Source organism: Colobus angolensis, unplaced genomic scaffold (genome assembly GCF_000951035.1).
Source record: "Colobus angolensis palliatus isolate OR3802 unplaced genomic scaffold, Cang.pa_1.0 Scaffold132, whole genome shotgun sequence".
Lineage (NCBI taxonomy): Eukaryota > Metazoa > Chordata > Mammalia > Primates > Cercopithecidae > Colobus > Colobus angolensis.
In genome coordinates, this window is record NW_012114400.1 from 8,554,045 (window position 1) to 8,573,884 (window position 19,840).

Genomic DNA, 19,840 nt, shown 5'->3' on the forward strand with positions numbered 1-19,840 from the left:
AGCACACCAACATGGCACAAGTATACATATGTAACAAACCTGCATGTTATGCACATGTACCCTAGAACTTAAAGTATAATAAAAAATAAAATAAAATAAAATAAATAATAAAATTAATAGAATCAAAATAAAAATGGACCTTAGTTTATAACAATGCATCAATATTGGTCACATTATGATATGGTTTGGCTGTGTCCACACTCAGATCTCATCTCAAATTGTAGTTCCCATAATCCCCACATGTCATGGGAAGGATTCAGTGGAGGTAATTGAATCATGAGGGCAGTTACTCCATGCTGGTCCTGATAGTGAGTGCATTCTCACAAGATACGATGGTTTCATAAGGGTCTTTTCCCCTTTTGCTTGGCACTCTGCCTTGCTGCTACCCTATGAAGAAGGATGTGTTACTTCTCCCTCTGCCATGATTATAAGTTTCCTCAGGCCTCTCCAGCCCTGCAAAACTGCAAGTCAATTAAACCTATCTTTTTATAAATTACCCTGTCTCAGGTATGTCTTTATTAGCAACATGAGAACGGACTAATACATATTAATAGTAACAAACAGACCATACTAATGCAAGATGTTAATAATAGGGGAAACTATGTGCGCCTATGTTGGGGGGGTGGGGGAAGCAGGTAATATGAGATGCTGTACCATGTTTGCTATTTTTCTGTAAATATGAAACTGTTCTAAAATGTAAAAGTTAGTGTAAAAATTAAAATGTTTTTAATAAGAAAAATAATAGATATACTTCAGTAGATCTTATAAAAATATTGTATAAAGCAATGAAAAATAGATGACTAAATAATAGCTTCTCTCAACAGAATATATGAAATATACTCATATGGAAAAATAAGAAACAATTTTTACAAAGTTCAAAAGTGTCTAAAAGTCAAAAAATATACTTTAAACATATATAAAAAATTGACAAAAATCAGGATAATTATAGTCCCAAAATTCTGATGGTGTTTATCTCTGATGGAAGGATGCAAGCTTCCAATACAGAGGAGGGAAGACACTTGGATAGAAATAGTTTTTAGTTTTTTTGTAATTGGATGTTATCATTTAATAAAAACACACATTATACATATCGATATCAATAAATAAAAGAGGTTATGCATGGAACTACAATGAAAGCACAATATAAACAAGATTATTATAAATCAGTGCACCTGGGGTCAACAGCAATAACAAAACAAAACCCTAGTTATACTTAAATGAGTATTAAATATATTTCTCTCAATTGTATACTTTATCTTTAAATAGTTGTAGTAATACTGGTTTCAGTACATTTCTAATGATGTGGTTATGCTTTTTTTTTACTTTTATTATTAATTGACACATAACTACTATACATATTTATAGGGTACAGTATGATATTTTGATTTATGTATATGATGTATAATGATCAAATCAGAGTAATTAGCATGTTCATCACTTCACACGTTTATCAGTCCTTTGTGTTGGGAACATTCAAAATCTGCTTTTCTAAATATTTCAAAATATACAAAAAAATTGTTGTTAGTTATAGTGATTCTACAGTCCTGTAGAAGATCAGAACTTTTCTCTCCCATCTAGCAGTACTTTTGTGTCTGTTAACCAACCTTTATCTATCTTCCTCTTCCTCCTACTCTTTTTCTTCCTCTAATAACCACTCTTTTACTCTCTACTTCTATGAGATCAAATTTTTAGCCTCCACACCTGAATAAGAAAATGTGGTACTTATCTTTCTGTACCTGGCTTATTTCACTTAACCTAATGTCCTCCAAGCTCATCCATGTTTCGACGAATGACAGAATTTTCTTATTTTGTATGGTGAGATAATATTCCATAGTGTATATATATACCACATTTCCTGTATCCATTCATCTGCTGATGAACACTTAGGTTGATTTCCATATGTTGGCTCTTGTGAATAGTGTTGCAATAAACGTGAAAATGTAGATTTCACATACTAATTTTTTTGACATTCTAATTTCCTATTTTTTGGAAAGAATATGAGATTGGATCCAGTACTGGCGTTGCTGGATTATATATTAGTTTTTCTTTTTTTAGTTTTTTGAAGAAACTTCATTCTGTTTTTTGTAATGGCTGTACTAATTACATTCTTACCAACAATGTATATGAGTACTTCTTTCCACACATCCTTGCCAGAACTTGTTAATTTCTGTGTTTTTGATAACAGTCATTTGAACTGGAGGAAGATACTATCTCATTGTGGTTCTGATTTTCAGTTTTCTGATGATTAGTGATGCTGAACATTTTTACATATATTTATTGTCTATTTATATGTCTTCTTTTGAGAGATTTCTGTTCAGTTCATTTATCCATTTCCAGTTGGATTATTTGTTGTTTTTTGCTTTTCGTTTTTGCTATTGAGTTGAGTTTCTTGACTATTCTGGGTATTAATTCCTTGAAAATTTGCATGCATTATGTCAGACCAAAAAAGAAAAAAAAATCAAATAAAATTTGTTTCCAAAATATATTTCTACGTCACTGAATGAATTACAGTGTTGCAAAATATTAATGATATACACCAAAAGTGAAAACAGTATTTAGTATTCTCAATGAGTCAGCATCCGACTACAAACAACAGAAACCTACCCTCTTAATGAGAACAACAACAACAAAAAATCATGAATTGTTGCTTGAAAGCTTGCAGAAGTACCAGAGATGTCTCCAGGGGCTGGAGTTCCAGATTACTTCATCAGAACCTAGTGTATTTCAGGATTGGTCTTTGGTGACAACAATAAGCCCCCAATAGGTGTAATCTTTCACTGTGACACTTAAGCCTCAGAAACTGGATGACCCCGAAAGATAAACCTCCAGAAGAGATTCTGTGTGGTGCCTTCTTCAGTCCGTATCTCTAGATTCTATATTGTAGTTTTAGGTAAAGCCTAGGTTAGCTGTCTGGGCTCAAGAGGTACTGAGATTGGGAAAGAGAGTTCTACTTTGGAGAAAAACTGGAAAAGCTTCTACTTTAGAGATACATGGATTCATATCATAAAAATATCCTCAGTCTAAATGGCTGTGTTTAAAGAAGACTTGAAACCAAAATTAAATAAATAGGTAGTTACATACATTTTCGTTAGAGTGACTCTGGGAAAATTGATATCTGTTTGTAATTGTTTACCTGAACATTGGCATGGCTGAAGACAGCTAAATCATGTTATTTGTGTATTCAGCTAACCCAAATGATATCAGATAATTAAGAAGTAAATTCAAAGAAATAGGATCAGAATCCATTCCTATGTCATAATATATGGTAAGAGATTGTCCCAATAATACTGACTCTAAACAAAATACCATTTTAAAGGAGAAGCCTGATGTATAAGAAGTTCATACAATTTAGTTTGTGATTGATTCCTGAAAATAAGTCAAAGTTTTATAAACACTCAAAACAATTACATTTCTCATAACAGAGCCCTCCACAGAGTTGCTGCCTGTAAAGACGGCTTTTAGAATTTTGCTTGATAACTTTTGCAATCTAATAAGTAATTAAGTGGCATATAGTATCTTACATAAAAACTGTGAAGATTTGTATGATGGAAGAAAAAAGAAAGGAGTGTTTGGATTTGAGTTGTGACTAAAACCAAAATCTAAGATAGTTGTATTATTATTTTAGTGTTTTGACAGATAGGAAACATGAAAGGGGGAAAATAGTCTGCCTGCCTGAACTGGAGGACAGTATGTTAAAATGGTTACCCAAGTACTATGGTCTGAATCTGTGTTTCTCCCCCAAATTCACATGTTGAAATCCTCAGCTTCGAGGTGACAGTATCAGGAAGTGAGGCTTTTGGGAAATGATAAGGTCATGAGGGTGTAGCCCTCATGAATGGGACTAGCATCCTTATAAAAGAGACCCTAGAGAGACCTCTAGCCTTTCCACCGCGTGAAGACAGTAAGAAGGCACCAACTGTGCAAAAGAAAGTGGGCTCTCCCCAGACACTGAATCTGTGGGTGCCTTGATTTTGTACATTCTAGCCTCCAGAACCCTGAGAAATAAAATTATCTTGTTTATAAGCCATTCAGTTTATGGTATAGCGGACCCTCCACATCTATGGCTTCTGAATACCTAAATTCAACCAACCACAAATTGAAAATATTTTTTAAATGTGTCTGTACTGAACATGCACAAACGTTTTTGGTCACTATTCAATAAACTATTAATAGAGTATAATAACTATTTACATGGCATTTACATTGTATTAGCTATTACAAGCAATCTAGAGATGATTTAATGTGTATAGGAGGATGTACAGAGGCCACATAAAATACTCGGCCATTTTATGTAAGTAGCATGAGCATCCATGAATTCTGGCATTCATAGAAGACCCTAGAACCAATCCCCAGTGGATACCGAGGAACAACTGTATTTTTTGTTATGACACCCAGATAGAATAAGATACTGAGATAACTTGAAAGGTGCAACACACCTCCCCTGGGCATTTAAATCTAAGTAAAGAGGAGGTAGGAAAACGGAATGTCATTGATACTATTTTTTATTACTTACTTATGTTGGCAAGATATAAGAAAAATGTTTGCTAACAAGTAAAAAAAGGAAGAAATTGGATGATTCTTTAAATCTAGGGCCTGGAAAAAATGGAAAACCAGCTGCTTTTAGATTCCAAAAAGCTACTGAGAGGCCTGAATAAGATTTTGATTGGCCAAAACAGAAAATGTTTCAATTGAATAATTCCCTGTGAAGCTTAAATTAGGTGATTCCCTCAACCAATGCCTTATGATCCTTTAAAATAAATATCATTGAGAGGCAAAAGGAAGAGAGGGAGAAGGAGAGGACAGGGATGGTGGGGGTGGTCAGGTGAGCAGAAGAAAAGAGAGAGAAAAGAGAAAGGCACAATTATAAAAGTAAAAAATAATTGAGAAATTTGTAGAAAAATTTTAGCTTTGTTAATACAGAAAACGAGACTGACGGCCGGGCGCAGTGGCTCAAGCCTGTAATCCCAGCACTTTGGGAGGCCGAGAAGGACAGATCACGAAGTCAGGAAATCCAGACCATCCTGGCTAACCTGGTGAAACCCTGTCTCTACTAAAAAAAAAAATGTACAAAATACTAGCCAGGCGAGGTGGCGGGAGCCTGTAGTCCCAGCTACTCGAGAGGCTGAGGCAGGAGAATGGCATAAACTCGGGAGGCGGAGCTTGCAGTGAGCCGAGATCCGGCCACTGCACTGCAGCCTGGGCGACAGAGTGAGACTCTGTCTCAGAAAAAAAAAAAAAAAGAAAAAGAAAAGAAAATGAGACGGACCAAAAAGAAGTTATATTTGTTGTAATTAAAAATCTGAAGCAATCTATATTTCTACAAACTAATTTTGGTATAACTATACAAAGGAATACTACTCAGTAATAAAAAGGAGCAAACTACTGATAGACGCAGCTACATAGATGAACCTGAAACACATTATGCTATTAGAATGCCAGACACAAAAGAGTGCGTTATATATGATTCCACTTAGAGTAAATTCTAGAAGATTATTCATATAGAGTGACAAAAATCCATCAGTGAATATTTGTGTTTTGAGTGGCGAAATTCCGACTGCACAAAATAAGTACAAAGATATGTTGGAGATGTGAAGAGACTGTCCTATATCTAGAGTATGGTGTTGGCCACATGGGTGTAAAATTTAATAGAATTTTTCATTTACCTTAAAAGAAGTGCATTTTATTTCGTCTTTTAAAATGTATTGACTACATTTTAAAAAGGCATTTGCTTATTCTGGATACTAAACCATCTTCAGGCTCCCATGCTTACTCAAGCTGAAAGTAGGCGGCACAATTTCTCATCTAGGAAGCAAGAAAAACTAGTTACCTCTTCAAACCAGGGTAAGGGGAGTGGAGGGAAAAGAGAAAGTATAATTGGGGACTAAGGAGAAAAATAAAGTACTTTTGCCTAAAGACAAGAATCAGAGCCTGTTGGAGGAATTTCTGCTCCACCAAGGTTGAGATCTTTACCTTGTTTTCCCAGAGAGATGTCACAATAATTTTGGATGAATAACTCTTCTGCACATGCTGTATTTCTATTTTTGGAACATTCCACTTTAGCTTACTCTCTCTCTCTTTCTCTGTGTGTCTCTGTGTGTGTGTGTGTGTATGTGTGCATGTGTGTGTGTGTGCATGTCTGTGTGTGGAGAATTGAAGTCGGCTAGAAATAACTTGTTATTAATTCATAACAGCCAAATCTAATCCTAATATAGAATATAGCACAACATCCAGAACTTCTGGCCTTTGAGCAAAATGCAACAATTGGGTGGAACTTTGATTTACCTGCTTTAGTGAGCGAGAGAATGTAGTATGTATTTGGGAAGAGAACAAATGAATAATTGGTGAAAGAAGGGTAGTCTGTAACAAGGAAAGGTATGCTTATCATTCTCTATCTTATTTTCTTTCATTTACACAGAGCTAAAATACATTTTTCAGTCTGCTTTTATTAAGTGGAGCAAAAACACTTGGTCCTGGACAGTGGAATGTTAGCGGAAATGACATAAGCAAATTCCAAGCCTACCTTTAAAAACAACTCATACAATCTTTTATGTATTCCCTTGGCCCCTATCTGGTAACTAAATTTCAACCCAAGATAATCCTGAGAGTCACATATTGAATAAGACAGTTGAAGATAGAAGCTTCCGATTGATTACATGAAGCAGAGCTCTTTGAGAAACAAGCTTTTGTTTTTTAGATGATTTTTCTTTGGTATAGCACTTAATGTTGTTCACCCTGAAACAGATTAGTGTTAAATCAGACAAAATTATACCAGAAAAAGTTATAAAAATATTTTTAAAATTGTAATATTTGAAGCCTATCATTTTAAGTTGCTGAAAACCTATGTGGACTAGAAAAAATATATTTAATATTTTATCTTTCAATTAAATTGTATTGAATAAGAGAGAAATTTCTACAACTGCTCAAAAACTTTTGTAGTGCAGTTAACCTTGGCTTGTAAAGCTGAGAAAAATAAGCATAGCGGAAAAATCTAAATTCCTGCAATGGCATTTCCTAAATACTTGCTCTAAAATGTCAGTTCCAGGATCACTCCTCACTATGACTCTATTAGCCAAACCTAGGTCCTCACACTGATGAAGGAGCTGTGTTCTTTTTATGTGAGATTTTGAAACAAAATGCTTTTTAGAGTAACATTTAATAATACCATACTGATGGCCTCTTCTGATTTTTGCTTCAGATCTCTACATTAATATTTTCAGTGTCTGTTCATTTATTTGTTTTAGTGCGTGAATGTTTTCCAAACTGCAAATCCTTTCCTCACATTTTTTGAAACAAAACTTGGATAAAAGAAGCTTTTCAAGTATGAACAGTTCAAGAGAGGATAAACTCTCCCTTGATACACTTGAGGTACATTTTAAAAAAATCTTTCATGTAAAATTTGTTTTAAATTGCTTTACTCTTTACCAAACATAATTATTTCGTGAAGATTGTGTCTTAACTAAATAAAGAAGCAGTATCCATTCCATTATGAACAAGTTAATGTTCATAAGAAAAAAGGTAATAAATAGATAATGTCAAACAATAATGGAATTAATGTATAATACACCTGCCCATCGAGCTGTGCAGAGTTTTTTACATATTAGAGAGTCCAGCCTGACAAAATAATTTCATTCGGGGTCTTGGGAAAAATGCAGTAGGTTTGTCTCACACAAGAAGGGTTCACCTTTTTGTCCATAAAAAAAGGAAAGTTTCTTCCATACGGATCCTATTTCTAGCATTGATGTGTCATTCTCAAGTATATCATATAGAAAATAAGTAATCTTACAGAACATGGCTGATAGATTACTCAAGTGATGAGGAGATTCTGAGGATTCTTTGTAAAGTGAAATATAGGTATAAACTAATAAGCCTGGTTGGGGGTTACTATGGCTCAAGTCACACTGGTTCATTTAAGGGTAGCTTTTGCCTGTATGGTTGAGTCCTGAAAGGCAGAAATGTAATGGCAGAGAACTACTTTAAATTAGTAGTAAATATTTATGAGTATTGAACCAGTCTCACAGTGAATGTAAGCATGGAGCCTATTAAGCAATGGCCTTTATACAATCCCAGCTCACACACTTACCATATGAGTAATTTTGACCAAGTTATTTAATATGTCTTTGCATCAATATTTTTCTCAAAATAGGGGCTAACAGAAGCATTTCCTTCATAGGAGTGTTGTGAAATTGAATAAGCTAATACACACAAAATGTTTCATACAATGATTTTTATAAGATTATATGCTCAAGAAATATAAATTAATTATGTATACACACATTTTTTATTTATTTGATCAATATTTATTGAGCACCTATTTCAGGTACTGGTCTATATGTAGGGTATATAACAGTGAATCCTACACAAAAAAATATGTTTTTATTTATTTTATATTTTACTGGGGAGAAAAAGAATGAAATAAGTAAAATAGGTAGTATATTAGATTATGATGAATGCTATGGAATAAAATAAAGGAGACAAGTAGTTAGAAAATGGTAGAAGAAATTATAATTTTAAATGAGGTAGGAAAGTGTATTAGTTCGCTCAGGCTGTCATAACAAAATACCACAGACTAGGGGGCTAAAACAACAGAAATTAATTTTCTCACAGTTATGGGAGCTGGAAGTCCAAAATCAAGGTGCCAAAATAGTCAGTTTCTGGTGAGTGCTCTCTTCCTGGTTGCAGGCTTCTGCCTTTTCACTGTGTCTACATGTGGTGGAGAGTGAGCCCTGCTATCTCTTCTTCTTTTAAGGGCACGAGTTCTGTCAGGATGGAATCTGCCAGTATAACCTCAGCAAACCTTAGTCATCTTTCTAAAGACCCTATCTTCAATACAGTCAAGTGGGGTGTTAGGGTTTCAACATATGAATTCTGCAGGGAATACATTCAGTCCATAGCAAGGAGTAAAGGAACCATTTAAGTGAATATGTAAGTATGTAGAGGAATGACTAGAGGATTATGTTGAGCAGGATAATTCAAGGAACAAGAGAGTGTAAGAGTGAAGATCCTGAGGTGGGAACATGCTGGGCAACTGAAATGGGTGAAGAAAAGAGTAGCAGGAAATGCGATCAAAGGAAACAGGAAGGTTAGATCACATTCGGCTATTATACCATTATAAAGGTATTGATTTTAGTTATGAGTGAGATGGGAAGACTTGGTAGCAGATAAGAAACAAGTTGTGACTAAGTTTTAATAAGGCCAATCTGGTGGCAATATTGAGAATATACTAAAGGGAAAAATGGGAAGTAGAAAGACGAAATGGAAAGCCATCGGTCCAAGCAACTATAAGCCAGAGATTACAGTGGCTTCAACTAAAGTTGCAGCAGTAGGTAAGGTGAATAACTGTCAAAATCTGGAAAAAATTTTCAGGTAGAAAAATAAAGATCTTTTCGTGGATGATATGTAGCTTGTGAGAAAACAAGAAAATTGAAGAATGGGTCTAATTTTCTTGAATGGAGCGCCAAGAAAGGGAGTTGTTATTGAATATTTAGGTCGATATTGCAGGGGAACAGTTTGAAATAATTTGACTCTGACATTTGGATACATTAAATTTGAAATGCCCATTTGATATGTAAATGGTGATGGTTCATGGACAGTTGTCTATAAACAAATGAAGAGAAGACTGACTATGTTTTGCATATAGACTTATCATTAATATGAAACTGGATTAATTCATCAAAGGAGTAATTTTAGATGGAAAACAAGCCTAGGTCTGAAGACTGACCACATAATACTATAACTTTAACAGTCAGTGATATGAAGAGGTGCCAGTAAAAGAGAATGAGGAAAAGTGAGAGAAGAAGAAAATTAACAGAACATAACTTTTTAGAAGTCAACATACAAAAAGGAGGTGGAGGAGTTTGCAAAAGGAGATAGTGATCATTTGCATCAAATATTACTGAGAAATGAAGTCAGAAGATAATTGAATAGTGGTCATTGTTTTTTGCAACCTAGAGGTCATTGTTGACATTGACAAAACAGTTCCAATGGAGTGCTGGGATCAACTACTTGATTGGAGTGAGTTCAACACAGAAGAGTTGGAGAAAAGTAGAAAAACAGCAGCCAGTAATTATATACAAGTATTTCAAGGGATTTTGTTATCAAAAAAGGGTAGAAGGCTAGACAGTAGCTCCAGGGATAAGTGAGTTTAAGTAGGGATCTTTTAAAATGTTGCTATAGTAGAAATAAAGTGCATTTGTAAATTAATAGGAAATATCCAAATGTGTCGTAAGGTTTTTCTTTTACAACCATAGTGAGAAATATAATGGCAACATATGCCTCAAACCAAACAATGTCCCTGACTCTGCAAAGAAGGAAAATAAATCAGAAATGAGAGCACTATGTAAGTGGCATTGATTTGCAATCAATTCAAGAATCTAACCATGGACTTCCTACTGTAACTTGTTCCATAAACAGTTATTGGATTTAACACCATTTGGCTTCTCAGAGTTCATACAGGGGCTATTGCCTGCTATATCACTCCATGGGAATGATTACCTTGTTTGATTTCTTACCTTTTTGGCCATTTGGTATAATTTTCAAACACCAATGTTTGTGTTTGCTGAACACCATATATTTCGAGAAATGAAAGTCCTCATCTAAGTAATAATGGTGTGAAATGTCAGGAGGCAATCCCATTTCAGTAATTATTTGAGTATTTAATATGTGTACTAACCAAGTGTAGTTACTTGTTGATCTGATCATCTGACTCACCTAGAGTCCCCAAGAGGACAGTATTAGTATTTGTATGATTAATTGATTGAAGGAACACTGTGTTTATGTAACACAGAAACATTTGCACAAGCAAGGCTCTAATTTTCTCCTACCTATACTCATAGCTTTATAGCTAAACTTACTAATGGATAGTTATTATAAAAGCGAAAAACTATTAAATATTAAAAATGTTAAAAATCCCTGAGCTTTACCACAGAACTTCTGAACTTATAAGCCCTAAAGTTATTGCTCAGGCAGCTGAATTTTAACATAAAGTAAAGAAAAAGATACAGCAAAGATATTATGTAAGAATAAAATAAAATGAGATATCAAAAATAAAGCTATACAATAAGTTAAAATTTTAAAATTAAAATGAAGAGTTTAAACTTAAAAATAAAAAGACCACTATATAAAATTTAAAGGCAATTTTTTAAGAGATAAAATAAATTGTATTTAAGAATAAAACAATAAAATAGCAGAAGCCAGTTGGAAAAGATATTAAAAACAACAACAAAAGGATCGGTTACAACTAAATACAGGAGAATGGTACTAAAATTCATGAAAATTCTCAATATAAAAGTCAATGCAATTTAGATTGATCACAAGAATTAATGTCTGAAAAATGTGTAAACATTTTGTAAAATGAATTAAAGACCACTGAAAGAAGAAAGCTTGGTGTTTAGGAGAAGAGATACTGAAATTATAAACATAATAATAAAATAACACAATTTTTTCAAAAGTTATCAAAGTAAAAATATTTAACCCTTGAAAATGTCCAAAATATTCATTTGCTTATTAATATTTGTTCTATTATAAATCACAATCCCCAGGGTTACACTAGACAGAAAGTTTCCTGGGCTCCACTACAGAATTTCTGAACTTATAACCTCTGGAGCTGTTGCTCAGGCAACTGAATTTTTTTTTAGATGGAGTCTCCCTCCGCTGTCCAGGCTATAGTGCAGTGGCGCTATATGGGCTCACTGAAAGCTCCGCCTCCCAGGTTCAAGCCATTCTCCTGTCTCAGCCTCCGGAGTAGCTGGGATTACAGGCGCCCACCAACACGCCCGGCTAATTTTTTGTGTTTTTTAGTAGAGACGGGGTTTCACCATGTTACCCAGGATGGTCTCGATCTCCTGATCTCGTGATCCGACCACCTCGGCCTCCCAAAGTTCTGGGATTACAGGCATGAGCCACCGCGCCCGGCTAGGCAGATGAATTTTAACATTCATAGGGAGTAATTATAATATACATCGGTGATTAAGAACTGTTGCTTTAAGGTGAAACATACATGCAAACCTGAAAAGAAAATGGTAGTAAAGAAGACAAATCAGTAACACACAAGAAATAAGATTATTTTTAATCTTTAATAAGGCTTAGGTAGCTCTGGATTCCTGGGAAATATAGGTTTTTATTGCAACAACCTCTACATTTTTAGTCATTAAGTTTGTGAATAACTTGTGGTTGTTATGTAGTAACAGAAAACTAAAATATAGAGTATACAAGGGAAAAGTAATTAGGTTGTTGATGGCAAATACTGTTGCTCATATATGAAGGCAGATGCTCTGAAAGATGCCAGCCCTCTATCTTTCTGGGCTTGTCTGCAGCCTCAGAACCTTTCTTAACAAAGTTCTGTGAAAGCAATATACTCTGTATGAGATGTTAAACTAATTTTCACCTTTCCATGAGACGTTTGCAATAGCACAAATGTGTAAATATATCTTGTATCTTGAACATTGTAGGAGGGAAATTGTCAGGGTGGGACTAATCTAAGAAAATTTCAACCTTTTGTTAAGTGAATCTAGAAAAAATACCCTTTTTTACCTAGTGAAGCAAATATATAAATATAAATATATATATATATATGTATGTGTGTATATATATATATACATAGAGAGAGAGAGAGAGTTTGTGTGTATTCAACAAAAGCCTGTTCCTCTAAGCTAGTATGAATTGTGCTATTTTTTCACAAGGGGAAAAGGAAGATATGATCATATTTTCAAAACATTCAAAAAAATCATCCCTCCAATTTTCTAAACTATGAAACATCAATACACATATCAGGATTGATATAAATGTTTCATGGATTACATTTCAATTATAACATTATTATTTTTTGTTAGTAATTTTATGTATCAAATTATAATAAAATTATAAGATAGGTAAAACCTTTAGATTACATATTGTCAGAATATATAAAAATGCCCTTCAACACCTGTCAAAAATAAGCATTTTTCCTCTGTGCTCACACTTCAAAAACAATCATCATCAGAAGACTTCTGTGACCAAATGTGTGAGGTTTTGTTTCCACACAAACAACAGAGATGAGCTGAGTGTTTACTTTAATTCAATTCAATTCTGATGCTATCTTCCCAGAGATAGCCTTAGATCCCACAGGCTGAGGGCTCAGTCCCCAAAACTGCCTTCACTTCAGGCACCAGTTGTAAGGCCAGGCTTCCAGAACTATCTAACCAGCCAAAATTTGGGGTTCCACAACCCCCTCTTTGAGTTTGATTAATTTGCTAGAGCAGCACACAGAACTTACACAAACACTTATTTACATTGACTGATTTATTATAAAGGCTATTAAAAGGATACGGATGAACAGACACATAGGACAAGGCACACGAGAAGGTTTGTGGGGCTTCCATGCCCTCCTCAGGTGTTCCACCCTTCAGGAATCTCCACGTGTTCCATTATCTGGAAGCTCTTTGAGTCCTGTCCTCTTGGGTCTTTTGTGGAGAAAACTGGATAGACATGACTGACCACCATGTAGAAGGTGATTGAAAAAAAATAAAATGACATGATCTAATGCTAATGGACTGAGTGGGAAACCCAACAAGGCCTGTTCATATTATTCTGCCTCTCTGTGCAGCATTCTTTCCTCCAGGGTATGGGGCAGGACCCTCTCTGGAATGAGAGTCATGTGCCCCACAAACAGATTTGGGTTCTATTTTGAGCAGGTGAAAAGAGGGCAGCAGATCAAATAGAAAGATTCTATTTTCTGAAGCCTTCTTCTGAGGCCTAAAGTCCGTCAACATTATCACAAGCGCTATGGGAGTTATAAGCCAGGAACCATTGACAAAAACCTATATATGTACATACATACACCCACATACATATATATAAAATATCACATTCATATCACTCCAAATATAAATTATAAGAGCTGCACATATAAGAACCATGAGTTCTTAAATGGTTTCAGGTTTATGAACTAAAATAAGGATAAAAAGCATACAATATTAAATATGTAAATCAGTAATATACTTATTATCACTATAAAGGACTATCTACGGTACATAATTGTATGTGCTATACTCCTGTAAAACTTTCAGCAAGTAAATTTGTTTATACTGGCATCACCACAAATTCATGGATAATGTGTTGTGCTATGGTGTTATGGCAGTCATGATGTCACTAGGTGGTGTAAATTTTTCAGCTCCATTATAATCTTATGGGACCACCATCTTCTATGCAGTGTGTCGTTGAACAAAACATTGTTGCATTGCTCACAACTGTATATTTATTCATTCATTAAATGTTTATTGAACACCTACGCCATGATAAATATATTTTGTTGTACTGGAAAATAGTAGTTCAGGAGATACAAAAATCTTATTTTCTATAGGCTTATCATCTAGTCAAGGTAAATGGGCAAAAAACAAACAAGCAATTTTTTAAACATGTTCCAATGGTAGTAATTATAGTAAAGGAAACCTAAATGGGGTGCTGTGTTAAAGTGTGACTGTGTTATCGGATGAGGTGCTAGCTGCATAGCAAGGTTAGAGACAGCCCCTTTGTTATATTAGTGCTATTTAAACTGAGGCCTCAAGGATGTAAATGAGAGAGTCAAGTAAAGATATATGAGAATATTGTTTTCTACTGAGGATAAAGCAAGAACAAAATAGAACAGGACAGAGCAGCACCGTATTTTTTATTATTATTATACTTTAAGTTCTAGGGTACATGTGCACAACGTGCAGGTTTGTTACATATGTATACATGTGCCATGTTGGTATGCTGCACCCATTAACTCATGATTTACATTAGGTATTTCTCCTAATGCTATCCCTCCCCCATCCCCTCTACCCCACAACAGGTCCTGGTGTGTGATGTTCCCCACTCTGTGTCCAAGTGTTCTTACTGTTCAATTCCCACCTACGAGTGAGAACATGCAGTGTTTGGTTTTCTGTCCTTGCAGGAGTTTGCTCAGAATGATAGTTTCCAGCTTCATCCATGTCACTACAAAGGACATGAACTCATCCTTTTTTATGATAGAGCAGCATAGTATTTTTAAGAAGCAAAGGAGCTCAGTGTGGAAGGACCATACAACCAAGGGGGACACCGATAAATGAGTTTAGACAGAAAAGTGAAAAAAATATTTAACTAGTATTTTTGAAAGATAATGCTGGGTGTTCTGTGGAGAAGGAGTTACAGTGGAGCAAAAGTGGAAGCCAGGAGGTGAGTAGGAAGCAACTGTTTTATTCAAGGCTGTTATGCTCAAGGCTAATTTTAAGGATTAAGGTAGTAGCAGTGGAAATTAAGAGAAATGCATACATTTGAGAGACATTGGAAGTAAAGTCCACAGTACTTGCTGATGGATTGTATGGGAATAAAGAAAGAAGGTAAATAAATAATAACCTTCAATTTTTAGGCCTGAGCAACTTGATTTTCCCTAAAGGGTATATTAAAATTTAGAAGTTGCCTTTAGGGAAAATCAAGAATGATGTTTAGTATACATTATGTTTGAAGTACTTTTAAACACCCTAGTTGAGATGTAAAGTGGGCAGTTACAGGCATCTGGAGGTAAGATGAATATTGAACTGTACCTGCTGGCAATCTTATTTGTTACTTTATTTCCATGGACTAGATCAGTGCCTTGCACATAGCTGAAAATCGATAAATATGTGTTGAATCGAACACTGTTTCTTCACCCTCCAACTTTGTATGCAGAAAATCTTATCTCTGTTTATAATTTCTACTCTTTAAAATATTTATAGATTTCCAATGTTTCCAATTTTTTTCTTACCTGTTGGTAATAAACTGATTAAAATCCAAATCTTTAGTTTTCTCAATTTTTTGAAATGACTGACAACTACATTTTTCTGAACATGTTACAAAATAATGCTAATCCAGCCTAAACTCCTCTTGTTTGAAAGCACATCATTTGCAAGCTCTGAATTTATGTTAATTAATGCTAGCTTTAAACCTTTAAAAATCAAAGACTGTACCTTCTTTGAGTTTCCTTTCAAGACCAGTATTTGTTTTTCTCTTAGATGTTTTTTTCTTAGTGGTTTTACTCTTTTAAATATAATAAAAGTTTAGTATAAATAACAAAAACACAACACAAAACTTCTATTCTGCTTCAGGGTCTAAAATCCAATTATATTTTATTGTGAGAGTTGGAATAAAGTAAAAGGAAAAAACTAGGAAACAGCAATACATCTTATAAGTAAAGTGAAGCAATTTCCCTGGAGACAAGAATCACGCATATCTTCCAACCTCATCTGTCTTAGTATTCACACTACTGCAAACTGGAGAGACTTTAAATAAAACCAATAGGCATTTTCATTTCTTAACATATTATTGAACCTAACTGGACTTCATTAAATATTCTGAGATGCATAATATTACTTCCTAGCCCCCTTCAGATTAGGTACTTATTCATTCAAAATTGTCAAATAAACTAATAGTATCTCTGTCAAAGAGCTATATTTCAGCTTCTGGTATCATGGGCCATGCACTTTTAGATTTGCAGATATTTTGAGAAGGGCTTTCTGACTGACTTAACATCATGATATCATGCTATGGTCAGAACATAAAAAAAAAAGTAGGACAAAATCAAAGGAAACTGGAGAAACAGAACTGGCATTATGAACCTATGTACACACGTTGTGTGTTTTCTATGACAGATTGTTGCTTGAAATAATACACTGTTTTATTGGAATATTTGAAGACTGGTGTAGATATCAGCTTTTTTTAGAGATTGTAACAGGTTAGCAAAGTGGCAAAGGCAGCTCTGTTATATTAAATTATTCACTTTTACCTATTTTGATCAAACAGGCTGATCTGACATTGTTTATTATATTATACAAGTGAATTCCCATTTGAATTTACAATAAGAAAAACTAGAATGTAAGCCAAAAAGATCATAAAGCTATATAATTAGGAAAAAATGTGATAGACATATTGGAAGACTAAAGCAAATTAAAAACATGTCAATCAGACTGCACAAAATATTATTCAATCATTGTGTTTCTGTTTTGCGATATTCAAACACAATTATCAGCTAGAGTTAATAGTAAATATTGAAAAGTGTTTCAAAAATCAATCATTGTTATTTATTTCTTCTCTTTCTTACTGTTCACCTCCACCTCCATCCCTGTACTCTGGTGTGCAGAGGCCCTGCCTTCAAAGAATGTCCTTCTTCTCTCTGCCTATCCCAATTTTTTCTATCCTTATGTCAAGCTGAAGTCCAGTTATCTCTATGAAGTTTTCTATTTCTTATTGACTTTTCCTTCCTTAATAACTGTAGCACCTTGCTTTCTTTATACATTTTCAATAAAAAAAGAAACTTGGAATGAGAAGAGGCCTTCAAAGTTATTTAACTTTTCATTAACATATATTCATTATCCTTTATAACATCATTAATAAACATCCTACATGGATAATCATGACGTGGACCACAATATATATGGGATTTCCTTTATTTAACACAGTTATTAAGTTGCTTTTTAAAATTTGGTTTCTTTTTTCACTTTATTGAATCAGACTCTACTTCCTAGGTCCTAACTGCTTAACTGCTTATCTCTTCACTCTTCACTATATGACACTAGATTATAGATTGCTAAATGGTAGGAATGCAGTATAATTTAATTTGAATAGTGCCTTGCAAAATGGGGTAAACAAGTTTTTGCCAACTTGTGTTTTGAAGTACAGATTCTAGTTTTGGCTCAGTTCTCTAGGTGCTGTCTGAGCAGCACATATAAGAACAACTTGCTTTGTGATGAATACCACACATTTACTTCTGTGGAGAACAATTATGCTAGTCAGTTTGACAGAGTCATCACACCACTGTTAAATTGTACTGAACATTTACTTTAGTAAAATCTTATCATCCTGCAAATGTGTTGTGATATTTAGTCATCCATCTATTATTTTGAGTCATTTTAGCCTGGAGTCAATGTTTCTTCCTTCTTTACATAGGGTCTCATACAGGTTGAATGTGTCTTATCCAAAATGCTTGGAAACAGAATCATTTTGGATTTTTTAAAAGTTTGAAATATTTGCATATTTGTAATGAGATAGCTTGAGAATAAGACCCAAGACTAAATATGAAATTCATTTTTTTAAATAAACACATAGCCTAATGGTAACTTTAAATAATATTTTAAATAAGTGTGTTCATGAAACAAAGTTTTGAGTGAGACTTACCACATGAGGTCAGTGTGGAATTTTTCATTTGTGGCATCATGTCGTCACTCAAAACATTTCAGATGTTAGAGCATTTTAGATGTCATATCAGGGATACAAAATCTGTATGTGACAGAAACTCCATACTTGCATGGGATTAATGAGTTTAGAATAAAGAAATTTATGAAAATATAATTTTTATATCTTAGGAGTTAATGAAAGTTTTAAAAACTTGGGCTTTCTCATATTTTCTTTTTTTATTCACTATATGTATCCTAAACTTTAAAAGTGAAATCAAAAGTGTAGAAAAGTAAAACAAATGTAATCTTATGTGTACTCAGTATGTATATACAAGGAATATATAAAACATTAACAACAAAAATCTTTCAATAAAAAAAATCCCAGCCACAGAGAAATATCGCTAGGGCCTTAAGATCTAAAACATATAGAAAATGAAATATATGAAATTCAGATACCATTCAAGGAGAACTTACAAAAGCGGGATTCCAGTGAAGATATAGATTAATAAGCCTTGAAGAGGAATCTCAGAGCAAGCTCAGAAACATAAAGTTCTACAAATTGTGCAGTCACACAAACCAGTCAGGTAGTCATCAACGATGAATTTTTCCTCAACTTCAAAAACTTCCAGCTTGTACTCTATTTAGAAAGTTGTATATAATCCTTAAAGTTTTTAATTCTTTAGCTTATATTTCCTCAGTTGTTATTTTTGTTTCAGTCTTTCTTTATGCCTAAGTGCTGTTTTCATTTATCAATTTTCTATTTAATAATTGAACAGAACTGCATTTTCTACCAATCAGATCATCTCAAAAGTTGATTTGACCTTCTGAAGTGTCTGTTATGTCTCCAAATAATTTCATTAGCATTTCAATCTTTATGTTCAAGCTATTGTTTTAAATAAATGAATAATTACTAGGCAATTTAACAACTTACAGAAAAAGATTTTCTGTCAGAATTACACATTACCAAATTACACTTGTTGGGAATAGCAGTTTAGTTACACAGGCACCCAACTCTATTATCATCCTGTTGTTACCCCAGAGAGGTCAGGAGTGACTGTCAAATACCTTGCAAAAATCCAGATGAGTGGTATACAATGAATCTGCTGATTTTCCAGTGTAAAATTCCTACAGAAAATTTTTAGAGCATTGTAAGGAATGCTCATGGAATGGATGAATAAGATTCCTATTCTTCCTGGGACTAGAGACAATTCTTAAATTTCTTTGGAGAGTGAGATATTGATGGGTCGCGTTGAGGTACAATAGGACTAAATGCAACAAGAACAAAGGGAATTCAGACATACTTGGCTCTCCTGTCCCTGTGGAACAGGAATGTTGGCCTTCAGAGTTCATCACTGAATAATTCCCATCAGGAATTGTGGTGATATGGAGGTTTATTCTACCCTAGCTTGATTAAAAGTATTGCCAGGGATATTCACTATATAAAATACTGATGCTTTATGGCAAGCTTATCCAACCTGTGAATTGCAGGCTGCATGTGGCCCAGGACAGCTTTGAATGTGGCCCAAAACAAATTCGTAGACTTTTTTAAAACATTATGACTTTTTGTTTTGCATTTTAAAATTTTTTTTTAGCTCATCAGCTATCATTAGTGTTAATGTATTTTGTGTGTGACCCAAGATAATTCTTCTTCCAGTGTGACCCAGTCAACAGATTGGATACCCTTTCTTTAAGGTCCCCAA